Raw genomic sequence first — 17,858 nt, 5'->3', positions numbered from 1 at the left:
CTGATTTCACTGGAAATATTTGGATTATTGCAATATTCACTGTGGCCACTTTTGAAAATGGTGCAAACCAGGAACAATAGACCAGAATCTTGGAGCATGAAACCACTGGGTGAGGTTTTCTGGAGTTTTGGAGTCGGTTTTCATCAGTATGCTGATGACACCCAGCTCTATTACTTCTTTCCACCTAATTCCAAGGAAGTTGTTCCTGTTCTAAAGCAATGCCTGCTTGCTCTGATGGCCTGGACAAGGGCAAAGAAACTGAAGCTTAATCCAGACAAGACAGAGCTGCTCCTGGTCAGTTGGAAGGCAGATCAGGGAATGCAAAAACTGTCAAATCTCCCATGACCTTGCAAAAGTAATGTTGGAGGAGTAAACAACACTCATTACACTAAAAAGCAACTCTGTTACCAATCATTGTATTAATTTTTAAATATAACACTCTTAATCCCCACAAAAGTAAAATGTTACAGGTGACATTACTAGTTATGTCTCTTTATAAATAATGCATTATTGGTAGTGCCATTGCAGATAACTTATGGCTTTCCTGTTGTCAGCTAGATTGAGAACTGGGAATGGACAGTTGTATTACGTTAAGAGTTTTGCACTCTGTGCTGGTTGCTAGGTTTGTTCTAGGCTGGTTTTAACTTTTAAATACTTAAATGTTTCAGGCTGACCCTGCCTGAAGGAGCATTTCCTTCCATATCTACTAGCTTGTATCCTATCTGAGACTCTTCTTCCAGTGTCTTGGCAAGTGAGATAAGTGGGTGCCTATAAGAAGAGAGTACTTGCTTTTCAGCACTTGTGCCTCATTTGTGGAATGGCCTCTCCCAAGTGACATGCCTGGCACCTTTTATCACCAAGTGAAGACCTTTTAATTCACCTTGGCATTTTAAGAACTGATTTAATGTTTTTAGATCTTAACACTCTTCTCCTTTTCTGCAAATTTGATTTTGGTTTAATGTGCTTCAGCTTTTTGATTTTATGATGTGGTGCTTTTAACAATGTCATTCTTTATATTTGATGCCTTTAGTTTTTTGTATAGGGACTCAAGGAGGCTAAGTGTATATATGGACTCAAGGAGGCTAACAACAAAATAGTTTTCTGTATTAAAATTCATAGAGTACTCTACTTATTGGGTAAAAGTGTAATATATAAATATCTAAATTTCATATACTATTTTATATACTATTGCTGGACAAATGCCATATTTTGAATTTTCTGGACATCTAGAAAATTCCTAGAGAAGTGTGCTAGTTGTGCATTTGTATTTGTATGTTCACTTCCACCTCTAGGCATACCCTGTCTAAATATGTGACTGTGGCAATGGAATTAACAATATTTTTCATTCAGATACCTGCTTATGATTACTACTTAGGCCACTTGAGCCAGACCTCTAAACAGAAATTTTCTTGTAAATTTCTATGAGTGTGCTAGTGTGGTGATACTGAAGGTATCAATTTTAAAGTGTTATATATTAATAAAACTAAAGTTATATTAGATATTAATCAAATAAAATTTTGTTTCTTAAACATTAAATAAAAGCATTAATTTTTCACATTTGCCCCATTACCATAATTTCTTTGGATGTGATTTCCCCCAAAGATTGTACCCAAAGTAGTTGGTATAAAGAACAAAGAAAACTTTAGTTGTTGTTACATGCTGTCAATTTGGCTTTGACTTATACTGATTCTATGAATTAGACTGTGTTATTAACAGCCTTGCTAAGGTCTTGCAGAGTCAGTACAGTGGCTTCCTTGATTGAGTCAAACCACCTGTAATATGCTCGTCATCTTTTCCTACTGTATTCATCCTTATGGAGAATTATCATCTTTTCCAGGGAATCATAAAGAATGCTTAGAGCAATTTAAATATTAGATCAACTATGTTCATTCAGCCAAGATTGCATTCAGTAACACCATCAAAAATCTGCGCACTCCTTTTCTTAAAAATCTCTCCTCACTTGTTAACAGCTATCATTGACTTTGACATATGGAGTTTCTATGAATGAGACAACTGAACTCCTGAGATCAAACCTGTGATCAAAGTGCAAAAGTAGTTTGTACTCAATTAACTTAGCAGGGCAGAAGTGAAAAGAAGGGGTGGAATCTTATTATTTACAGTTGCTGTGACTTGACATTTGTGGACTGATGCATCTGTGGATGGCATTGGTAGTGCATGCACTTGGTTGCACCACTATTAGGGACAGCCCCCTTTGTCCCCAGTGGTGGTGCATGCATGTGGCCACACCACCATTGGGGGCAATGGAGGCTTACCTGAAATCCTGTTGTCCCTAATGGCGGCATGGCTGCATGCACGCACCGCTATTGGGGACAATGGGGCTGTCCCAAATGGTGGTATGGCCACGTGCATACACTACCATTGGGGACAAAGGGACTTGAGCATCCACAGATTTTGGTATCTGCAGGGGACTCCAAAAGATCCTCCGTGGATACCAAGATCCTACTGTATGACAGTCTCAGTTTAGTCATTTTGGCTTTAGAAGAAGAAGAAAGAAGAAATTTTTATTTTTCTATTTCCCGCCTCTCCCTGTGGATCGATGCCATAAATCAATGCCATAAATACAAAATACACGACAGTTTAAAACAGCAAATTTAAAACAGCGTTATATAACAACCTTTCATAATAAATACAATATCAACATCAGTATCAATATCAACAGTGCCAGTCAGCCAGGGTGTCGCAGTATGGGAAGCAGCGCATCTGGAGCATCTGTTTTTCCATATTATCAGACCAGGTTGGATGGGAACGCTTGTCGGAAGAGATCTGTCTTTAATGCCTTCTTAAAGGAGTCTAATGATGTAGTTAGGTGGATCTCTTCCAGTAAGCTGTTCCATTATTTCGGGACTGCAGCTGTAAATGCTTTTTGGGAAGTAGTTACCAATCTGGTTTTTTTGTGTTCCAGCAAATTCTTTCCTGAAGTTCTAAGTGTGCGGGGCGGATTGTGTAGGGAGAGGCGTTCCCTTAAGTAACTCGGGCCCGAGCCATGTAGGGCTTTAAAAGTAACAACCAACACTTTGTATTGTGCCCAGAAGCTAATTGGTAGCCAGTGTAACGATTTTAATATTGGTGTGATATGATCCGATCTAGATGTTCCCGTGATCAATCTGGCTGCTGCATTTTGGATTAACTGAAGCTTCCGAACTTGGTACAAAGGTAGCCCCATGTAGAGCGCATTACAGAAATCTAAATGAGAGCTTACTAGTGCATGCACTACTGTTTCAAGGTCTTTCCGAGCCAGGTAGGGGCGCAGCTGGTGTATCAACCGAAGTTGGTACCAAGTACTCCTGGCCACCACCTCCACATGCAATGTTAATTGTAGAGACGAATCCAGGAGCACTCCGAGACTGCGAACTTCATCCTTTAGGGGAAGTGTGACCCCATGCTTTAGGGGGCATTCACACTTGATTTGCTCTAAGACTTCTTTTATTTTTCTTAGCAGTCCATGGTATCTGTAGAACGCTTCTCTAAGACCATATTTCAAATGAGTTGATTTTATTCCGCTCAGCTTTCTTCACTGTCCAGCTTTCACAACCATACATAGAAATGGGAAATATCATGATATAGACCATGATAACATTAGTACAGTTCCGGATCCTGTTGCGTAAGGCGAATTCCGCCTATGCTCAAGCCCCATTGGAAACAATTGAATTGAATGGGACGTGCCGCCCCTTCTGCCCCACGTACGATCAAGACCGCGTATGGCGCACCCGCATATGGTGTGGGCACACTGTATTCAATGATATGTCTTTATACTACAGGAGCTTGTCTAGTTTCTTAATAGCTGCCTGCCAAGTCCTAAACTTTTTCTGAATTCTTGACTGTGGTAGAGCACTCCCACTCTTGTTTCAAATTTCCTTTAGATTTCTCAGATCTTGTGGAAGATTTGTTCTTCCTTTTTTGTTGTCATCTTCTGTTTCTCTGCACTTGTGGGAAATTGCATTAAGGGCTCTTACTGTATTTCTGTCACCTTTTACTTTTGCTTCTCATCTGACCTTAACTGCTTGAAAAGTTTAATCTGTCAACCATTGAGACGTCTCTTTTTTTCTGGCTACAGATAGAGGGTTTTTTTTTTTGCATTTGTTCCTGACAATGTCCATGACTTCAATCCAGAGTTCTTTTGGCTTTTGGTCAATTAGGCTTAATAGTGCAAATATATTTTTTTCATATTATTTTTAATATTTCATATTATCTTTAATAATATTCTGCAGGTATGTCCTTCGGGTTGTATTTCTGCACAATACTTGCTTTAGTGTTCTTCTTTAACTTTACTCTAATTTTTGATATTAGTAGTTCATGGCCTGGGCTACAATCTGCTCCTGGTCTTTTTTCATTTTGGATTGTCTCATAGGGTTTACATGGTAGAAGACATTCCAAAGGAGTTTCACTGGTGCCTCCCTCTGTGCATTACTAATAAGTGTTAGCTATGATACCTTTCCCATTGTCTCTCAGTGATTTTCTGCCAATGTCACCATCTACTGGTGCTGCTGTCCAGTATCATTCTGGCATATTTAGTCTGGATCATCAGCAAAAGCCTAGGTGGTGTGGAAGACCCTACCAGTAGTACCACTGCAGAAAGGTAGTGTCACTGCAGAAAGGTAGTGGTAGGTTTCTCCTCTCTGACACAATAAAAAAAATTATTTGCAAGCTTCTCTCCTCAATACCCAAATAAAAAAAAAGTTCCCAAAGTTATCTCCTTACTACTTGTTTTAAAGTTGCACTTTCCAGCAAACTTGCTGATACCCATTGGTTACTCTGAACTACAGTAGTCCCATTGAATCTATTGCTGAATGGTGAGTCATCTTGAAGGCAAATCTGATTGATTCATGGCTGTACTGCAATTTAAGCCTATAATTACAGTCTTTGGCATTTGAGCACATGACTTTTCTTTATTCTCACTCAGTGACGCTCCAGCTGGATGCAGGGAGTGCTTCCACCCCTCCCACCTCAAATGAGGCAGACACCAAGTGTCCCAGCACTCTGCTAACCTATAATGTAGATATTGCTTACAATAAAGAGCAAAGATCCCTACTTAGTTCCCAGGAAAAGCTAGCATCTTTTTATTGGTAGAATGTGCACACTAGTGCCACGTGTTAAGCAATAAAAGTAACCCATTTAGCTATTTGCAATTCTCAGTTAGCCACACAAAGCACGGGATGGTAAGTGTTGTAAATCAAAATAAATGAATAGATAAAATAATGGCAGTTCCTCCAGCAGGCAGACTAAGGGCATGTTCCAGCAGTGTGGGAAATGGAAAAATGTTGTCTCTTCCTATAAAAAAATATCCTCAAGAATATAAGGACGGAGTGAGTGAGTGAATGGTGTGTCCACCCCTGGCTGCACCAGCCTATGGAAGGTAAGAAGATAGAAACTTTGGGTCACTCAGTTTAAATGCTGTCTTGCAAATACACTTTGCAGGGGGAAACCCAGCAAATCTTAAGGGGAAGTAAAATATATTATGACAGTTCCATGCTCTGCGTAAATTCTATTATTCTGTGGCAGTTCATAGTATTATTTATTTATTTATTTATCTGCTTAGAGAATGTATACCCTGAATTTCTTGATGGTAAAACATCAGTAACAAAGTGACAAATAATAGATGTAGTAACAAGATATGATATAAAATAAAGAATATTTTAAATAACAAAAAAGATGGGGGTTTTTTGGCCATTGTTAAATACCAACAACATACATTTCCAATGGTGAAGCCAGTCATAGAATTAAAAATTAAAGCACAACATTAGAAACCAGAAGGTGAAAAACTTTCTCAAAGAGGGAGTATTTTCAATGTTAGGTGGAAAATCCATAAAAAGGAGACAGGGGGCACATTGAGCTTCTTTTGGGAGGAAGCAGCAGAGCCTTTTCCAGAGATGGTGTGTGTGTGAGTGTGTGGGGGGGATATTTTTTTACAACAAACACCAGAATCTCCCAGCCATTGGCCATGGAGAAAATGTAATTTCCCCCAGCTCTGGCCTTGACACAGCTATGAAGACTACTAAAAACAGAATCCCTTTAATAGTTCTGAAACAGAACCACAACAGGCCCCATAGGGCTCCCTTAACAAGATAAAAATCCACCTTCTTGTATTGTCTTTCTGTTTCAGGGCTTAAAATGCTGCTGATTGAAACCCAACTGGTTCTAGTCCTCCTGGTGAAGGAGGGACAGCACAGGGTCAAGAATGGCACCAGAATAAATGACTTTCTGGGCAAGGCAAGCCTGGGCAACTCTTCGAAGGCCAGTCCAGTATTATTATTATTATTATTATTATTATTAAACTTTATTTCTAAAGCGCTGTAATTATACACAGCGCTGTACAAAGTCGGTAAAATTAAAGAGAATATAAAAGCCTGCCCAAGGCGTACATTCTAAGATAATAATTGAAAGAGGAATAGATAAAATTACCATATAGAAAAGAAAAAACAAATTAAAAACATCAAATATAAAACAAATCTCATCACATCAAATATTATCAGACCGCCAGATGACAATCACAGTAATACCCATCTTTTCTCAGCTACTTAGAGTACTTAGTAATGTCACTCCATTCCATGGATTTTTATATAGAACAAATGACACTAATAAGGAAACAGAAAAGGAAACTTAAAGTGAACTCATGCACTAAACAGCTCAAGAGTTGTAGTTAGTATTCCGAAATCTGTGTAAATTTATATAAAAAGATGGAAGTTCATGTGGAGTTAACAGTATGCTAAAAATCTGCAGAACCTTTTAAATAAATAAATACACTTACTGCTCCCTCCAGCCCCATTTTACTGTAGACAGTATACTCAGCAAATGTTGGGTCATGAAGTTCAGCTTGGCAGCCCTAAGGTCACTCCTGCAGTGCCTAGTAGACTACCATTTGATCTTCATACGTGGGAAGGTATGTTTATAGGTGATACTCAGCATCTGTACAAGTTAGTCTTTGCATCTTTAGATTTAAACCAGTTGCAAAGTGTTTCCTTCTCTCCATGGAACCCTGGGAAATCTAGCTCTGTGCTCACTTCTCTGGGGTATCAGTAAGTGCAGAGGTACTTCCTATGTTTTGTTTTGTTGTTGTTTTTTTAAGGGGGAAAAAAAGGAATGACCCCTCAAATGTTAGTAAAGCAGTTCTTGGGAAGGGGCAGCCATCAGAATCATTAAGACATGCTCATCTCTTGCCCAGTAATGGAGCCTGCCATTTTATTTCCTGCAGAGTGATGTTCTTTCTTGTCTTCCTTTGACTCCCTGGGAATTACCATAGCCTGAAAGCACATGGCTCTAAGGTTCTGTGTGCACTGGGGTTGCTTAATCAAATGCTAATTCTGCGGAGTGGCAGAATTGTCTGGAGTTAGCAAAGGGTGCTCACTGGCAGCAGGAAAAAGCATTGATTCACTCCAGGATCTGCTTTGCACAGACCAAGGCGGTGATTTAGAATATAAAGCTGCATTAAATCACAAAGTGCTGTTTGGCTCACGCAGGAATCTTTTGTGTCCTTAATGAAGGGGGGGAGGGGAACCGGAGCTTTATTCTGATGCTTTACGTATAATCAAATGCCATTTTAGAATGCTCTGGAAAACACACTAGAAATAATAACTGCTACCCAAGAAAAAAAAAGGTTTAGTTCAAAACAATGGATGATTGAAACAAGAAGCAAAAGAAAGCATGCAAGATTTGAGCTTGGAAAGAATAAAGTTTTTCATGCATTTGCATGGAAATAAAAGTGGAAAGGAGCCGCATTTAAAGTGGTTTGAAAAACTAGTTTAGATGTAAATGAGAGATAATAGGCTGAGGACACAAGGAATGGGATTCACGTTTCTCCCCTCAGGAGGCTGTGGTAACTCCTGGCATTGTTGGTGGAACTGGAAGTCTGAGATATGGTAATTAATAATGACTCCACAGATCTTCACAAAGCAGCCATCAGTGCTCCCTACCAAGACCATCTGGGGAATTAAAAAAGGAGTAGAAGAGGGGAGGGTGATCTGGCATGTGGTAATGGACCATGAACCAGTTTTCAAGATGGGAACAGGTGGCGGTGGTGGATGCAAAATAAACAGAATGATTGCTTTGTTGTGCTTCCACCACCTTTGGATGTGTGCATATGAAAAATAAGTCTAAGTAAGGTAGATCATGTTATCTCACTTCATGTGTTCTAGAAAGTCCCTTTGGCCAATGTTGCAGGAGACAATTCTCATATTTTCAGTAGCTCTCTACCAGACTGAGGAACTCTCTGGATCACAGGCCTATTCTGACACGTGGAGGCAGTGGCATCACTAGGGGGGTGCGGAGTGTGTGGACTGTACCAGGTGACACCCTAAGGAGTGGTGGTGACACCACTGGTCCTCAGACATATCCATTTTGGCAGAAATGGGCTGTGACATTCACCTATATCTCTGTAAAATGATGAAGAGATGGTGTGAGTGGGGTGAGGCTTAGTGGAAGGAGAAAGGAGAGGCCCCAGAGGTTTTTTTAAAAAATCAAATTAAAATTTTGAGAAATTTAAAGTTTTCTTTAACAACATCATATTTTACCAAAATTTCACTTTAACCACATAAAGCTATGTATATGTAAACACATTTATTCTGTGTGTATGTTATCGTAATTTAAAGGTATATATTTAATAATAATAAATTGTTTATTTATAAACCGCTTTTCCCAGGATCAATTTAATTTTGCTAGTTGTTTATGTCACAATTATTATACATTCAGTGATATACAGAAATTATGATATATATATAAATTATTACAAATAAATTTTTACTAAGGATTCTGTGTGGTATAGTATGGGAGGAGTTCAAATGGGGGGATGACACCATGAGTTTCTCACTGGGTGACATCAAACCTAGTGATGCCACTGCATGGTGGTCCCATATCTAGCCCACATATTTGGCTCCCAATAGAATCCATCCATCAACCTGCCTCCTAGAGGCTAACAAAGGAAGAAATCCCTGCTGATATCTCTGAGCAGTGATTGGAGAATGCCATGGGGATTTCCTTCCTACGTGAACCTGGGCAATGAGTGGCACTCAGAGCTCACTGAACACCAGTCCTAGAGCTCACTGAACATCAGCATTTCCAGGAGCATAGTTTAGATTTAGAGTTTAAGGTAAACCATGGTTTATGACAAACCCTTGATGGGATGTTTTGACATCTAGATTTATTTTTTGACATCCATATAGATGCAGTGACACTCCAAATTTGAAGCATCCCTGGATGGTTATTTATTACTGGCCTGTCCCATGTAATTCCCACTAAATTGCCCTTTACGTTTTGCTGCTGTTGTTTTAGCAGAAAAGGGCTTCACCCTTTTCTAATGCTACACTTAACTGCAACTGTGGGAGAGGATTTTAATCAGAGTGGACATTTATTCCTCATCCCAAAAGGGGAAACAAATTACAAATTTGCAATATGTGTGCATATACTAATTTATATGTATAGATACAATTTTAGAAATAATTACTATAATGTAATTAAATAAAGACAATTTGTTGTTGTGTGCCTTCAAGTTATTTCCAACTTAAGGTAACTCTAAGGAGAACCTATTATGGGTTTTTCTTGGCAGAATGGACTCCATAAAGAAACCACAGACTTGAGTCTACAAGACCTGAGCAGGGCTGCTGATGGCAAGGTGACTTGGATGTCTCTCATTCATAGGGTCACCATAAATTGAAGTGGACCTGATGCAGTTAACAACAAGTGTGTATAGTATTTCAGCTTAGTCTGAAACCCTAAAATAGTTGCTAGGAAGTCAGTGATTTTTAAAATCAATGTATTGTTTTCAATTTTAGTAATTTTAAGCACAAAGTTTTGGGAAATGACAACAATTATATTTTTTCCTTATGTACTGTGAAGAACGTTTTTTTAAAAATTAATTTATTAAGGACTGCCTTATTAATTTTGATCAGAGATCATGCTCTGCTTTGAAGATATGAACCATCATTGATTAGAAACTCTTTTTATGCTTGCAACTATACTGTCCTGCTAGTGAAGAAAAGAGCTGAATGCTAGCAAGAATCAGCCAACTGCAGACAATAAAACACAGCTTGAATGAATCCCTTCCCTCCTCCAACCCTTTTAGCAGCAATGTCCATCATATGTAGTAAGGGTAATGCAGCATAACTATAGGCTACATACAGAGGAACGGTCTAGAGGATTTCTGAAGACAGAATACTGTGTGTTGGCTGTTTTTCTCAAACAAAATCCAAATACTGTTTTTTTCTTATTAAGCCATAAATCTCCCAGTCCCAAAACAAAAATTTAAATCAGATAAAAGCAATGCCTTTAATTCCTTCAAAAAAAAAATCTGCCTCTGGAATGCTAGACTATTTCTTTGTCTGTTGCTGCTGGGGTTTTCTGGTATGGGACATGGTGACTTGTGCCATGGCAACCTCCTTCATCCAAGATATTATATTACCAGAAAAAAAAATATGTCGGAAGCTTGCTTTGCTGTGTGTGATGCAGAGAGGTTTGTTCTAGGCACAGCCGATGAATGCCTTGTGTACTGCGAGCTTTCAACTGTCTGGCTAATCCCAGACAGATTTTCAATGAGAATGACCTGGTTTCTGGAAGCTGTCAATGAAAGTAACAATGCTGTCATCCAAATGATGCATGTCATCGGTAAGTCCTGGTCAGAAAGAAACTGACATTCCCAGGGCACAGAAGGCAAACTGGTTCATGTCTTGGATCTATGCTTCTTCTTTGATTTAAATATATGAGAATAGTTAATTAAATTAGGATGTAGTATTTTGTGCATCTGCAGTGCTCTACAACTGAGGTGGGCAGCTGGCGGCCTTCCAGATATTCATGGGTAGAAACTCCCATCAGCCTTAGCTAGGGATGCCATAACCCGGCTGCAGGCGGGGCAATCACACTTTTGGCGGTGCTGGCACGGTTCCGGTCCAGTTTCGTGCCAAAAGCAGGACTGTCCCGCCTGCGGCCACCTCCGCCCCATGCACGCCTTCTTTATGGCCATGGCTCCTCATGCAGCCGGCCGGCCACCCACTTCTGTGTCTGCTTCCTTCTCCTCTGCCGCATCCTTCTCCTCTGCCCCCTGCGCGCTCCCTCTGGCCGCGGCCGCCCATGCAGCCGGCCAGCCACCCACCTCCGCCTCCTTCTCCAACCTCCTCCTCCCCCAGCGCGTCCCCCTTGCCTGCAGGGCTGCGCGCGGCTGGCTACCCTCCTCCTCCTCCTCCTCCTCCTCCTCCTCCTCCTCCTCCTCCATGACCCTGGCCCTGGCCGTGCGCCGGCCTAAAAGGGTAGCTGGCCCCTTAAGGAGGCAGAGCCTCAGAAGAGGAGGGGGAGCGGAGAAGGACTCTGGGCCAGAGGGAGGGGAAAGGGCTCTTTGTCTTGCCCTACCCTCCCTTCAAGACAAGGCTTCTGCACTTCCGCTGGCCCTGCGCGTGCTGTTGCAGGGCCCCGCTCAGGGCTAATGAGGAGGACTTCCTCCTCTGAGGCTGGGGCTGAACAGCCCACCCCTTCTCCAGGCCAGAGCCTGTGAGAGCTGGCAGGGGGTGGGGCTGTTCCAGCCCCAGTCTGCCCCCATTGGCCAGCCAGGCTCTGGAGGAGGAGCTCCTCCTCTGTTGGGCCGGGCTGCAGCCAGAGGGCAAAGGAAAGGGCCATTTCCTTTGCCCTTTTTTGGCACGGAGGAGGAGGAGGATGAAGAGGAGGAGGAGGAGGAGGAGGAGGAGGTGAGTGGCCAGTTCCAGTATGATTTTTTATTATATTTTTTAAAGTGCATTTTTAAAGTCTATTTTTAAAGTCTATTTTTTAAAATGCATTTTAAAGTCTATTTTTTAAAATGCATTTTAAAGTCTATTTTTAAGTCTATTTTTAAAATGCATTTTAAAGTCTGTTTTTTAAAGTCTATTTTTTAAAATGCATTTTTAAAGTCTATTTTTTAAAATGCATTTTAAAGTCTATTTTTAAAGTGCATTTGTAAAGTGTAGATTTTAAAGTGCATTTTTCCCAAGTGCCTTTTCTGTGTGTTTTTGCTAACGTCTCCCTTGTTTTGTCAATGATAGTGTGGTGATGATGATGATGATGTGATATGAGTCAGCTTCTGAAGCCGAGAGAGTGTCACCTTCCAAAGTGTGGTTTTGGTGTATTTTTTGTGCTTTTAATGCTAACAAGCCTCCCTTGTTGTGACAATGATGGTGATGATGATGACGATGGTGATATTGATATTCTCTGAGGCACGGCCAATGTAAGTTGCTGTGATTTTTACAAACTCATGCGCAGTGAAGAAAAACCAAAGTCCCTTGACCAAGTACACACTTCTGAGAAGTATAGTTGGTGCAAGAAACCTGAAACGGCAAATCCACTTCTTGTCAAACCACCTGGACGTGTTCAATATGCATAGCCATGTTAAACCATGCTAAGTGTTAAACCCAACAAGGGGTTTGGTTATGCAATAAGCCTCTGAAATATGCAAGAGGCCACGTTAAGTAAAGCCATGTGAAATGCCCAAATGTGCTGTTGTGTGTGTTTTGGAATGGAGGTTGGGGGTGATTTAGCCAGAAAGGGAAGCACATTTCTGCCATCTGTCTAGGAATAATGCCAAAATGTCTTCCATTTTGATGATGCCTAAGAAACATGTGTTTATATTAACATTTTTTTTAAAAAAATCATTTTTTTTACATATCCTCCATTTAAAAAAAGTGTGTCCTACATTTGAAAATGTTGTCCTACATTTGTCCCGGTTTGGAGGTCCTGACTTATGGCAACCCTAGCCTTAGCCAGCATAGCCAGTGGTTAGGAATAGGGGAGGCTGTGGTCAAAAAACATTTGAGAACCCTTTGCTTCTCACCCTTGCTGAACAGGGGGGAAAAGCATTAAAAGTACAATGGTGATGATGATTCACACACCATGCTTGAGGCCCTGCTGAATTTATAAAATTTAAACCCATTAGAATTCCTATCATTTGACTGAGAAGCTCTGCTTCTTTGTCCCAGATAGTTTCATCTTTCTTTATCCAAGAAATGTTGATTGTTGCCATCACAGCATTTTTCATTAGAATTGTTTGCCTTTTCTTTTTCTTTTGTATGGGAATTCCAAATGGCACCACTGTTAAATCATCTTTAAATGTTCTTCTGTGCTTTCTTTCTGTGTTTTTTTAGACCTGAATATTTTGTTGTAAAACATAATTGCACCAGCAGCTACAGCATGTCAAAGTAGCATAGTTTTCCCAAACTGGCACCTTCCAGATGTGTTGGACTAAAACACCCACTGTATTGAGCCAGCATGCTCATTTAGGATGGTGGAGATCACAATTCAATACATCTGGATGTTGCCAGGGTAGGGAAGGCAGCAGCATGAGAACTTTCAAGGGGATATTGTTTCTTTAAATAGATAGCTTCATTCTGCAGATTCCACTTCTGTTATTGCTTCTCTGGACAGTGCTGTTGAAGAATTCATGCTGAATTGTTTAGCCAGCTGTTGTCCTCTGTAGTAAGGAACCTTAAATTACTCTTCTCTTTCTGCCTCCCTTTTCATTCCTTTATAGATAAATAATACTATTGCATGATCATGGACCTCAAAATGGGGGTAGGTGAGGACTGACGGGACCTGAACCCCTCTTAGGACACAGTCAGACTAATTGAAAAATCCCAGATTTTAGTCTTCTTCTTTCCAGTTTTTTTTACTGGGTTAAAATAAATAGACTGGGGGAACTGGTATAAAAAGTCCCCTATTGTACTGGGAACTGACAGAAAATGTTCTGGAATAAACAGAATGTATATTGATCTCCAAAATAAAACTGGAAAGAACAGTAACTAAATCTGAGAGCTCTATTTTTTTTTAATCAGTTGGGATGCACCCTTAGACAATATTTTTTTGGAGTAAGCTGTCCTTCATTTTTATGCAAACACTCAGGTGACACCCCAAAAGTGGATGATAAGAGAATCACTGAGAGATTCAAGAAGTGATTGGGAAAGAAGAGTAAGCAAACAATGCCTTTTTCCTTTAGCACAGGAGTCCTAAGTAGCGAAGGGCCTGGAGCAATAATACTAAGTGAACCATTGATAATTTGGTCCTGTGTAGTTCTGTCATCTGACCCTAGCCAAGTACAGAGAGATGTGCTACAAGATGAATGGGCCACAAGAGTCTAAGCTACATTGCAGAATTAATGTCGTTTGACTCCACTTTAACTGCCATGGCTCTATGTTATGGAATGGATAGATGGTAGAGTGTTATTTTACTTAATCGTTGCAATAAGGATGACATTGGCACGCCACTGAGAAGAAGACTTGGGCCCGTTACAGACCGCCCAAAAGGGGCGGTCTTGGGCCACTGCCGGTTGCAGCACGGAGGAGCCTCAGCAGCCAAACCGCACGACTCCTCTGCGCTGCAAAAAAGGAGCATGGAAATCGCGCTCCTCCCGGCAACCTGGAAGAGACGTCGCAAGTGCCAAAGCATGCACTCGCAACGTCTCTTCCAGGTTGGGGCGTGCGGACCCAGAGCGTCTGCTACGTCAAGATGGTGGCACCCATCTGTATAGGGTGCCGCCATTTTGACGTATCGATTACACGTGAAGGGCAAGGCGCGTCCTGAAGTGCCGCCCCTCGCGCGTAATCGCGGCACGATGACGGCGCCTCTTGCGCCTGTCTGTAACGCGCCTGAGTTCCAGAAATTGAAGAGTGGATTACAAAAATCTATGACCTTGCAGAAACAGACAAACCCATAAGACTTTTGACAAGGAAATTTAGAAAAAAATTGAAAAAGATGGGAACTGTGTGACAACAGAAAGGATAGTTAACAATAGAAAGTTTTATAGAATGATGAAGTTAGAAGATAAAATAATTGTGTGATATAATATTAAGGTTAGATAAATTAGTATGAATTAGGAGAAAAAGTTAATTAGGGTTTAGTAAATGATGGGTAGCAAACATATTAGAAAATAAATATAAAGGATTACAAATGAAATAATGAAAAATAATTGAATTTGTAGGATAGGAAGAACATGTTTTATAAATGTAGAGAAGTATGAATGTTATAGTGAAATTGAATAATATATGTGTGTGTAGGGAAGTTCAATATAGCCCTTACATTGAATGCCCAGAAGAGGAGGGATTGAAGATGGAAATTAGAAAGTGTAAGAAGGTAAGAGTAAGCTGGGAAAAGATAGTAAGTACAAAATAGGGAAGTATGCAGAAGGGAAAGAGGGGGGAGAGACAAAGAGAGGTAGAGGTTAATCTGCAGTAGGATGTAAAGAAAGGGAGAGAGCTTCTGTGTATTTATCTTGCAAGCAGAGATGCAGAAACAATAAGGCCACATGGAGGCAAGACAGGAAGGAAGAATTTCCCCCTCCTTCCTCTTTTGTTACCTTAATGTTCTGGGTAATAAAATCCAAAACACCATGAAGGATGTAGTTTTCCTAAAAGATATTGCTATAGTCTAGGAAGATTATCGCACTGAGGTTAAAATGTTCTAACGGGGGCGAGCACAGAGTGTGACAGGAACCCGATGTCGTCCCCAGAAATGACGTCCCCTGGAACCCGATGGGAACGCTTGGTGGAGGCAGTGGCATACCGCTGTGCAGTAAACTAGCGTTCTGGGCCCCATCGGGTTCCCATCACACTCTGTGCTTGCCCCCGTTAGAATGCACCGGGGAACGTTTTAACCCCGGTGCAATAATCTTCTAGGTCAGGGTTAGGAATAATGTAGTACTTTGGATGGACTGCAGCTCCCAACATTTCGCATTATTGTGCTGGCTAGTGCTCCTGGGACTCGTAGTTCAGCAACAGCCAAGATGGGGGAAGATGCCAAGCAGAGCCTCTGTCCATGGTATTTAAAATGTACACATAATATTCACGAGCAAGTTTACTCAGTGAATCACTAAAGCAAATGGTCAGTGTTCAGCCAAGAGCAAATTAGGTATTTCAAGCCTGCATGTCAGTTCTGAATGTAAAGTTGGCTGCCATTATCACTGGAACAAGACCTCTGGTAATTGGACCGTAGTTTGCATTACTTTTTTTCAGTCACTGATGTTGTTTTCCTTAAACTGTCCCTTTGCTACTTCTAAACTGCTGAGACTCAGTCTTTTCTTGCAGAGCAAGGATAGTTATGGTTTTTTTTAATTATAAATTCTATAATTTATGACACTTTCACTGGCAGGAAAGTCCCAGTGATGTTTTATTGCAGCCAGTCTCCTTAGGTGGTTTAAAATATTTTTGAATTATTGTTGTTTACATTTATATAATAGCATTGGCTAAAGGCTTTGTCTCACAGTGATCACCATGGGCAGAATGTCCCAGATACAAACGGTCCCTGACCCTAAGCTGTTTACAATTTAAAGGACTTGAAATACAGAACCACTAGAGAAATGATAACAGTTGTCCATGGATGAAGACATTAAGCAATGGGTGAGACAGTGTGGGCAGAAGGATATGAAAGAGGAAAAATACATTAATCTGAGAAAGGTAAGCCTGCATGCACATGTATGCAACAATATTCAGTTTCATTTAATTATTTATATTTATTTCATTAATATCTTGCCTTTTCCCCAAAAGAAGGATAGACAAAGACATAGTCTCTTGCATTTTAGAGAGATATTGGGATTGTGAAAGCTTTGCTTATGATTTTCAATGGGTTTACTTGTCAAAAGTGTGCTTTACCTTTCACCTTTCACCCAACAAAGTTCACAGTCAGTATACAGTCATATTTACATTATCTGATGATTCACACTATGTAAAATAAACAGGTGTGGACCAATATGCATGAAGTAAAACATAGGGTTGTGGAATTTTGGCTCTGCTTTATATCCTTCCTCAAAGTATTTTGTAGCCTGTGACCTACTGTGAAAGAAGAGATAAAAAGTAAATACATTGGCAGGGGGAGGAAATTGGCTGTTGCCTGTTTTCTCTCAAGTGCAGCACACATTCTGTGAATAAAATTCATAACTGGAAAAGTGAGGAGATTGTAGAAAGACTCAATCTGTTTAATTTTACACATACAAGTTAAAACAAGAACTACTAAATCGAAGAGGGTAATGGGTGACAGACAAATACAGAACATTTGGATGTTGTTAAAACTCCACTTAAACACCAAATAGCATGAATCCACTTAAAACTACATCACAAGATTTAATACTTAACTTCTGCTGAAACACCCATGGTTTCTTCATCAAGGGATATTATAAAAACCATTAATTCTTTGCTTTCTACCTCTTATTTTCCTTTGAACATTCTTATGTGCAAGACATTTTAAAAAATGTTTGTGACAATTATGGACACTTTCTCCCCAAATGGTTATATGAACATTTGCATTCCTGACAAGCAGTAGGCAAGCCAGGTTTTTATTTTATTTTATTTTCCAGGAATTCTTTGAAAGTAATTAATAAAGCTTGGGCCCAGTATGTTGCTACCTGAGATAAAGGGTAAGATGGCACCCTTCTACATCACATGCAGAAGAGAACTTGATGTGCAGTTAAATGTTGCTTCAGTCCTGGCAATGAGATTGTCCTTCAGTGTACCTGAAAGCATTGCATATTTTAGTCTGTCAGATGTGGACTAATCAGGAGCTTCTCCAAAAGTAGTTATCTTTGCAATGTATCAGGAGGCCAAACTACTGTTGTTCCAAAAGTTGTAGATATACCAGTATGAGCCACCACAGTTACTTTCAGTATCTTATATTTACATGGTTTTGCATCAGAGCTTGGGAGGGATATTACCTCATGTGTTTGGTGTGGAACGGACAGGTTTTATTCTGTCCTTGCATCATTGAAGATCTTGTGAGCATAATAAAAAATAGCTTTAAGCAGCTAGATGAAGCATCTGATGATGACAATACCATTATTGAATTCTCACCCTCCAAAATTTCAGAATGGTTCACGATCAAACTAATTTAAGTGATTTAAACTAATTTTAAAT

Source organism: Sceloporus occidentalis, unplaced genomic scaffold, assembly GCF_023333645.1.
Source record: "Sceloporus occidentalis isolate IW3139 unplaced genomic scaffold, rSceOcc1.0.p SCAF_2, whole genome shotgun sequence".
Classification (NCBI taxonomy): Eukaryota; Metazoa; Chordata; class Lepidosauria; order Squamata; family Phrynosomatidae; genus Sceloporus; species Sceloporus occidentalis.
Note: the sequence above shows the minus strand (reverse complement) of the source record.